Source organism: Lactuca virosa, chromosome 4 (assembly GCF_052849685.1).
Source record: "Lactuca virosa cultivar CGN04683 chromosome 4, Lactuca_virosa_CGN04683_v6, whole genome shotgun sequence".
NCBI lineage: Eukaryota > Viridiplantae > Streptophyta > Magnoliopsida > Asterales > Asteraceae > Lactuca > Lactuca virosa.
In genome coordinates this window covers 450,313,976-450,324,062 of record NC_136429.1, presented here as the reverse complement: position 1 = coordinate 450,324,062, position 10,087 = coordinate 450,313,976, and positions in this window count along the sequence as shown.

The window sequence follows — 10,087 nt, the reverse complement described above, 5'->3', positions numbered from 1 at the left end:
GCACACTCTCGGGTGTGTCCGAACTCAATCTAAGGACTTGGTATGAACATTTTCAAAAGAAAAATCATTTTATAAAAGAGGTTTGAAAAGAGAAAAGAACTTTGAAAAGAACAAGGTGTGTGATGCGTGCAATCAGCCGAGCTGAAGTAAGTTTTCCCCAAGATACCATACATGTTATTATATGTTATGTTATGATATGATTATGAGAACTGCATGCTAGATTAGGGCTGAGGATCTAGGAGGATGCCTTATATGCCTATTGTATGTGCTTGTAGACTTGCATGCTAGTACTGATCAGTCAGTGATAGTGTCACACCCCCAAACCAGAACGGAGGAATCGTTCGATGGTGGATGACTTCAGGCAGTATCATAACAGTTGAGTAATAGTAAAGAAAGCAAACACAACCACCATATATATAATTGAAAAGTTTACATGATTGTTGTATTACATGTTTCAAAAGTAAATTACAATATGATGATAAAATAAGTTTGAACTGACGTCTTAGCGTCCCTTCCCCAAAAGCTGATGTTTACCTGTATTACTGAATCCCTAAGAAATACAAGTAGTTTTGAAAAAGTGTCAACAATTAAGTTGGTGAGCGCATAAGCGTTTTTGTATTAGAATTGTATGCCTTTATGTATAAAATAACTGAGTTTGTTTCTAGAAAATCCAATATTTTCCATAAATGTGTGGTAGTTTTAAAAGTTACACACCGAAATGCATAAGTATTTTCCATACCTAAAATAGTGTAAATGGATTTATATATGAATATGTAATCACTAAGGCGCTTGATAGCCTCGTAAATCAAAGTGTTTTAATACTCCATGTGAGTTTTATAACCGTGCTATTAACCCAGACTGCCTGTAGCAATGTTCTTCAGGCGTTGAAATGTTATGACGTTTGTCACCCCAGACCTGCCGGTCTAACTGTAGCTAACAGTTTAGGTGCGGGATTGTCAGCCCCGTATAGATCTATACACAAGTATCACACTCTGCCTACAAGAGATTATGGTTTATAATACAGGACTTGAAATGCGTATTTAAAAGTACGGTGAAGTCAAATGTCTCACATAAGTTAGTATTAATAGATTTACTTATGAAAAGTCCATTTTTCTTGTGTAAAGTATCATGAAGATACCTAAGGCTAACAAGTATTTTATTGACATTCTTGTAAATATAAGTATTTCCTCTTTTAGCTGTCTACTGCTAATCCGAAACTTCGAAAATTCATAACTTCCTCATACGAAGTGAGATTTGGACATTCTTTTTATGTACGATTACGGTTTAATGATATCTACGACTTTCATTAAGATACCTAAGGCTAACAAGTATTTTATTGAAATTTCGCGTTTTACGCTTAACAATGTTTTACCGTTTTGTTGCGGATCTTTGATCGGTCATAACTTCTTCGTTATAACTCAGATTTTAGTGTTATTTATATTTTTGAAAATCTTGTTACGATATCTACCACTTTGTACATCTAAATTGAGATTTTTGAACATTTTATTTTTGACGCTATTTTTAATATTTCAAAATAGGTTACATTACTTGACTTTAGATCATTACATTAACTTGAAATATCGGGTTGTTACATCATCCCCCCGTTAGAGGGAATTTCATCCCGAAATTATTTACAAAGTAAGTTTTTATGGACTAGGGAAGAGATGCGGGTACTTTTGTTGCATCTGATCTTCTCGCCCCCAAGTGAATTCAGGTCCCCGCTTAGCGTTCCAGCGAACCTTCACTATTGGTATGCAACTTTGCTTTGATAGTTTGACTTCCCTATCCATGATTTCGACGGGTTCTTCAAGAAAGTTAAGATTTTCGTTCAATTCGATTTCCTTGAGTGGAATTACAAGGGTTTCATCAGATAGAAACTTCTTCAGACTAGACACGTGAATCACAGGATGTACGTTGTTAACTTCGAGTGGCAGTTGGAGTCTATAAGCTATTGGACCAATCCTTGCAATAACTTCCAAGGGTCCAATGTACCTTGGGTTTAGTTTTCCATACCTCCCAAAGCGTATCATGCCCTTCCAGGGAGATACCTTTAGTAGAACGCGGTCACCAACCTGAAATTCCAAGGGTTTTCGTCTCTTGTCGGCGTAGCTCTTTTGTCTATCTCTTGAGGTTTTTAGTCGTTCACGGATTTGGACGATCCTTTCAGTCGTCTCTCTAATGATTTTCAGGCCAGTGAGAGTGCTATCAGGGACTAGGCCTCTCGCCATCTGCATGTCACCCACTTCCGCCCAGCACAAAGGTGATCTGCACTTGCGGCCGTAAATGGCTTCAAATAGAGCAGTCTTGATGCTAGTGCGATGACTGTTGTTATACGAGAATTCAACTAACGGTAAGTGTGTGTCCCATGCTTTACCGAAGTCTATTACACAAGCCCGCAACATGTCTTCTAAGGTTTGAATAGTTCTCTCACTCTGCCCGTCAGTTTGAGGGTGGTAGGCTGAACTCATGTCTAGCCTAGTTCCCAATGATTTCTATAGCGATTCCCAGAACCGTGATGTGAATCTGCTATCTCTGTCCGAGATAATAGATATCGGCACTCCATGAAGTCGCACAATTTCCCGAATATAAGTTCTTGTCAGTTTCTCCATCTTACCGGTCTCCTTGATTGGCAAGAAGTTGGCAGACTTGGTTAACCTGTCTACGATCACCCAAATGGTATCGTAACCACCTTGCGTCTTGGGTAGTTTGGTTATGAAATCCATGACAATCTGCTCCCACTTCCACTCAGGTATTTCGGGCTGCTGGAGTAGACCTGAGGGTTTTTGGTGTTCTACCTTGATATTGGCACAAGTTAAGCACTTGCCAACGTAGGTAGCAATCTCTGCTTTCATGTTTGGCCACCAATAGAGTTTTTTGAGATCCAGATACATCTTATCTGAACCTGGGTGTACGGAGTATCGAGGCTTGTGTGCTTCATTCATGACCACCTCTCTGAATGCACCAAATTTCGGTGTCCAGATTCGATTCATGAGATAACGAACTCCGTCACTCTTGATTTCCAGATTCTTGTCCATTCCTCTAAGTGCTTCACTTGTCACGTTTTCGGGTTTCAAGGCTTCTAGTTGGGCTTCCTTGATTTGCGTCGACAGGTGTGAATGGATTGTCATGGTTAGCGCTTTTACTCTTCGACCAGAGTACTCCTTTCGACTTAGGGCATCCGCCACTACATTGGCTTTAACCGGATGATAACGAATTTTACATTCGCAGTCGTTGAGTAGTTCGACCCAACGTCGTTGTCTCATATTTAGCTCCTTCTGGTCGAATATGTGTTGAAGGCTCTTGTGGTCCGTGAAGATGGTGCACTTTGTTCCGTATAGGTAGTGCCTCCAAATCTTCAGAGCGAACACTACTGCTCCAAGCTCTAGGTCATGAGTGGTGTAGTTGACCTCATATGTTTTTAGTTGTCGTGAGGCGTAAGCAATAACCTTTCCTCGTTGCATCAGCACACAACCCAGCCCTTGATTGGACGCATCGCAGTAAACTACGAAGTCTTCTGTCCCTTCGGGAAGAGACAAAATGGGTGCGCTGCATAGGGCTTGTTTCAGAGTTTGAAATGCAACATCTTGCTTTTCTCCCCAGTTGAAAGCTACTCCCTTTTGCGTCAGAGTGGTAAGGGGTTTTGCGATGCTGAATTCGACTTGTCTTGCAGGAGGTACTCCTGGAAGATCTTCGGGAAAGACATCGGGAAAATCACAGACGTCAGGCACGCTCTTGATGTCTTCTACTCCTCGTTTCACATCTACGACGTGTGCCAAGAACGCATGGCATTCCTTGCGTAAATATTTTTGGGACGTGACGCAAGAGATGATTTGTAAGTTGGTACTGGGTTTGTCACCATAAATGACAAGAGTTTCGCCTTTTGGCAGATTAAGGCGAACGGCCCTTTCGTGACAAAGTATATCGGCATGGTGAAGGCTTAACCAATACATACCGATGATGACATCAAAGCTTCTTATAGTGATCGGCATTAGATCGATTTGGAAAGAGTGTTCATTTAGAGCTGGTGTGCAGCGTACGTACATATCGTTTGTGCTTTATGTTTTCCCGTTTGCCATTTCTACTGTAAATATATTATTGAGTGATTGGGGGTTTTGTTTAAGTAAGTGTGTGAATTCATGGCTCACGAAACTCCTCTCTGCACCACAATCAAAGAGTATGCATGCATAAGTGTTGTTGAGGAGAAACGTACCCGTAACCACCGTGGGGTCGGCTATTGCCTCGTTCTGCCCTATTGCCAGCACTCTTCCTACGCCGCCATCATTCCTTGCCTTAGGGCAATCTCTCTTGTAGTGCCCAGCTTCACCACACCCATAACACGCTTGGCCCACACCGACTCCAGGAACTTGGGTGATTGGTCGTGCTTGCGCCTTACAGAAATGGGCAGTGTGCCCGTTCCAGTTGCAGTTATTACAGTGCATCTCTCGGCAATTTCCGATGTGATAGAAATTTCACTTACCGCACTTCGGTAGGTTTCCAGCATATTGCTTTTCTGGTGTAGGGGTAACAGGAACAACAGTGGGAGTAGTAGCCGCATGGACTGCCACTATCTGTTGTTTCTTGGAAGGTTCTTGTGAAGATTAACCCTTCCTCTTGTTCCAAAACTTCTTCTTGTTCTTGTTGTTGGCATCGTTGTTATTGCTGTTGCTTCCTATGGTTTGTTCTGGAACAACAGTCATGAAGCCTTGGCGGACTCCATGGTCAACAAGGGACTGTGCCAGTTGTTTGGCACTATCGAAAGTAACTGGTTTGGAAGCAACCATTCCTGTGAAAAGTATTGCTAGGTCACTGAACCTATTTGTATAGGTGGTGATGTCCGAACCTACCATACTAAGGCCCCAAAGCTCTTGTTCGAGGTTCTTGTGACAACCCGATATTTCAAGTTAATGTAATGTTCTAAAATCAATTATTGTAACCTATTTTTGAAAGAATAAAAGTAACGTCAAAAATGAAATGTTCAAAAATCTCAATTGGGATATATAAAGTGATAGATATCGTAACAAGGTTTTCAAAAATATAAAGAACACTAAAATCCGAGTTATAACGAAGAAGTTATGACCAATCAAAGATTCGCGACAAAATCGGTAAAACATTGTTAATCGTAAAAAGTGAAATTTCAATAAACTACTTTTAGCCTTAGGTATTTAAACAAAAGTCGTAGATTATGTTAAACCGTAAACGTCCATAAAAAGAATGTCCAAATCTGACTTCGTATGAGGAAGTTATGATTTTTCTAAGGTTCGGATACAATAGTAGACAACTAAAAACTCGAAATAGAGATCAAACGACTTTTAGCCGACGCAACCTTAACGGAAATCGAAGATCCCGACAATAGTAGTACAACGGTGAAAAGACAGACGAAAACAGACGTCGGATGAAGAAGTTATGGATTTTTAACGGACTTTTCTTGTCCCGGCCCGTTAAAAGTATAATATTAAAAACAAAGTCAAAATCAGCCGACAGAGTCTAATCAAAAGTTGTAGAGCATATTCTCACCTACGCGTGGATATAAAGAACGTCAAAAACGGAGCTCGTATGCGAAAGTTATGAATTTTTGAAGTTCGAGGCACGCATACCAAAGCTTATCCGAACTACGCCCCGCGTAGATCTTTGTACGCCCAACATACGTATGAAAGAGGCGTTACGCCCCGCGTACATGGAAGTTACGCCCAACATAACCCGATGACCAGCACCCAATAAATAGATGTCGTGGGCTGCCGAGTTTTGGTGCTAAAACTCTTCTCTCTCTCTCTCTCTCATTATTGCCTCGTTTTGCATGCAACTTATACCCCGCAGCCCCGGTAACACCCCTAGCACACGACACAAGTCCCGACGCCCGAAGTTCCCAAGTAAAACAGTCTTTCCAGTCGAGGTACTGCCCGCGTGAAGCCCATTTTTTCACCAGAAACCCCCTGTTTCGTTAAGAACAATCCTTCCTAGAAACGAAACGCTGCCTGTAACGCCTGTAGATCCGGGCTAGTCAATTTAGAGACAATGAGCATCAAAAATGAGTTTTTGATGGAATATTATTTAGAAGGAGTAATCTTAACGAAGTGGTAGTATATGTTCCAAGGGTTCCGTACATATAAAGAACGCGGAAATCTGAGTTATAACGAAGAAGTTATGGCCCGTCGAAGTTTCGCTGCAAAACCGGCACGGCACCGGGAGACTTAAATAGTGAATTTATGATAGAGGACTTTTTAGCCTTAGTGATCTAAACAAAAGTTGTAGTATATGTTAAACCGAGAACATACAAAAAAAGAACGCCCAAATCTGACTTCGTATGAGGAAGTTATGATTTTTCTAAGATTTGGCATAGCAGTGCACGGCCCGAAACTCGAATTTTAGTTCGAACGGTTTTTGGCTTACGCAACCTTAATGAGAGTTGAATATCTCATTAATAGGAACTCAACGGTAAAAAGACAGACGAAAACGGAGTCCGTATGAAGGAGTTACGAATTCTTCGTGGTCATTTAACAGTGTAATCTCCTCCTACTGTTAAATTTAAGATCGGTCGAGAATTAGCCGACGGAGTCTAAATGAACATTGTAGATCTTGTTTTTACCTACGCGTGGAAAAAAAGAACGTCGAAAATGGAGCTCGTATGCGAATGTTACAGGGCTGATTATGGGCCAAGACTTTCTCCCCAAGGCAAGCCACTAGAAGGTGACATGTGGCATGGACTCGACGAGTAGGAGGACCTACTCGACGAGTAGAGCTGTTTTCCAGCCTATAAATAGAGGTGCCGGGTTCCCTCATTCTTCACACCTTTCCAAACCATTCTTTCTCTCTCTAGACTCTCTCTCTAGCCCCCAAACCCCCCTAAAGTGTAGGTAAACCCCCTAGCACCCGAAGGAAGCCCCGAGGCTCCTGGAGTCCCAAGAAAGAGCCTTTCGGCTCAGAAACGCTGCTCCAGCGAAGCCCGGTTTTGAGAAAAACCCGTTGTAAGTGCGCTACGCCTAACCTATCTTTAGTATAGCTTATGTTTTAATATAATAATGTTATTAGGACCTTATAATAATTAATTGGACTATTATTATGAGTTATATAGTGTTGTTTAACGCTTATATAATAATAATAATAGCTAGACTATTAATTAGTCTCGGTGAATATTGAGCTAAACCCTAGTGGTAATGATACTAGGTTTTGTCGAGGGAAATTGTTTTAAGAAGTAACGAAGCGCTGTCAGAATTCAGAATCACCACCTTATCAGGTGAGTACATAGTTACTTTCATCTTACACATAGAAATAAAGTATTTTATATAAATTACGTGCTATGTGTGCATTTTATCTGTATACTTGCTATCTATGCTGGATGAACGATTTTATACATGTTTTAAATGATTTAAACTGTATATATATATATATATATCTACGATAATATGTTGGGTAAAACATGGGTAGATGCAATAGATGGAATATGAGTTGGATGATGAGTTGAGAGGTGTTATAGACCACGAGGTGAGTGTGAGAGGTGGACGATGTGAGAAGCCTTTCCCAAATGATGGCCCCGTCATCTAGCAGAGTATGGATGACAACCACGGACTATTCTAGACAGTCCAGTGGAACACTAGCAGGCTCGCAACCTGTAGGTGTTGTGAATGATGTGTTCACCCGGTGTACTCTAAACCCTGGTGATCATGCAGACTTGGTGCCTAAACCTTGGCGATCATGCAGACTTGGTGCCAAAACCCTGGCGACTATGCGGACTTAGTGCCTGTTGTATAAAACCCTGGCGACTATGTGGACTTAGTGCCTGTTGTATAAACCCTGGCGACTATGCAGACTTAGTGCCTAAAACCCTGGCGACTATGCGGACTTAGTGCCTGTCGTATAAATCCTGGCGACTATGCATACTTAGTGCCTAAACCCCGGCGACGATGGACTTCGTGCTGATTCCTTAGGATGATCCTTAGGAATGAATGAACGAGAAATATTTGATTCTTAGGGTAGATCCTTAAGAGTAAAGAATATAATGGGGATGGGTAATTGGGTTGATTGTTTGATGTTTAAACATAATATTTATATTATTGTGGGTTGAAAACCCTATGTACTCACCAGGTTTCCCAACCTGACCCACTCAAGCTTATTTGTATCACAGGTGTCGATATGAAGCTACTTTACACTGAGAGATTTAAAAGGGAAGTAGATCACTAGTGTAAATGAATGTAAGTTCTGTTTATGCTTATGTTTCTATATTGACGATGACATCTCAAATGTTTTAAAATGAATAAAAATACATTTCTTCGGAAATGCTTTGATAATGTATTTATCATGTTTTTCTGGGAACAAATTCCGCAACATTTTTATTAAAAGAGATACTCTGATTTTTATAAAGCATAAACAAAATCGGTCTTTTCTGGCTGTGAAAATGGGGATGTCACACTGCCCGACTCACCACTTATCAAGTGAGTTCATACCCCTATATTTTCACGTTTTTTTCATGTTTTAGGGGGGGGGGGGGGGAATACAAGTGAAACACAAGAAAAACTTATGTTGAAATACTTATAAGTTCAAATGTTTTACCTACATCTTATGTATAAATGTTGAATACATAAAATAACGTAACTACTAAAGTTAAAGACTACTTTTCATGCAAGGTTGGTAATATACCAAGGTTTTTCATCCTAACGGAACACCCTTTTTAAGACTATAATAGGTATAGTTACGAGATATTCATGATATTTTTACATACTATAAACAAAAGAGGAAATACTTATATTCACAAGGAAAATGGACTTTTCATATGTAAACCTGTGATACCAAATTTTGTGAGATATCTGAATTCATCGAACCGTTCAGTTTGCAGATTAAGTCCTGTTTTATAAGCCATAACCTCTTGTAGGGAGAGCGTGATATTTGTGTATAAATCTATATGAGACTGACAATCCTGCACCTAAAGTGTTAGATATCGTAACAAGGTTTTCAAAAATATAAAGAACACTAAAATCCGAGTTATAACGAAGAAGTTATGACCAATCAAAGATTCGCGACAAAATCGGTAAAACATTGTTAATCGTAAAAAGTGAAATTTCAATAAACTACTTTTAGCCTTAGGTATTTAAACAAAAGTCGTAGATTATGTTAAACCGTAAACGTCCATAAAAAGAATGTCCAAATCTGACTTCGTATGAGGAAGTTATGATTTTTCTAAGGTTCGGATACAATAGTAGACAACTAAAAACTCGAAATAGAGATCAAACGACTTTTAGCCGACGCAACCTTAACGGAAATCGAAGATCCCGACAATAGTAGTACAACGGTGAAAAGACAGACGAAAACAGACGTCGGATGAAGAAGTTATGGATTTTTAACGGACTTTTCTTGTCCCGGCCCGTTAAAAGTATAATATTAAAAACAAAGTCAAAATCAGCCGACAGAGTCTAATCAAAAGTTGTAGAGCATATTCTCACCTACGCGTGGATATAAAGAACGTCAAAAACGGAGCTCGTATGCGAAAGTTATGATTTTTTGAAGTTCGAGGCACGCATACCAAAGCTTATCCGAACTACGCCCCGCGTAGATCTTTGTACGCCCAACATACGTATGAAAGAGGCGTTACGCCCCGCGTACATGGAAGTTACGCCCAACATAACCCGATGACCAGCACCTAATAAATAGATGTCGTGGGCTGCCGAGTTTTGGTGCTAAAACTCTTCTCTCTCTCTCTCTCATTATTGCCTCGTTTTGCATGCAACTTATACCCCGCAGCCCCGGTAACACCCCTAGCACACGACACAAGTCCCGACGCCCGAAGTTCCCAAGTAAAACAGTCTTTCCAGTCGAGGTACTGCCCGCGTGAAGCCCATTTTTTCACCAGAAACCCCCTGTTTCGTTAAGAACAATCCTTCCTAGAAACGAAACGCTGCCTGTAACGCCTGTAGATCCGGGCTAGTCAATTTAGAGACAATGAGCATCAAAAATGAGTTTTTGATGGAATATTATTTAGAAGGAGTAATCTTAACGAAGTGGTAGTATATGTTCCAAGGGTTCCGTACATATAAAGAACGCGGAAATCTGAGTTATAACGAAGAAGTTATGGCCCGTCGAAGTTTCGCTGCAAAACCGG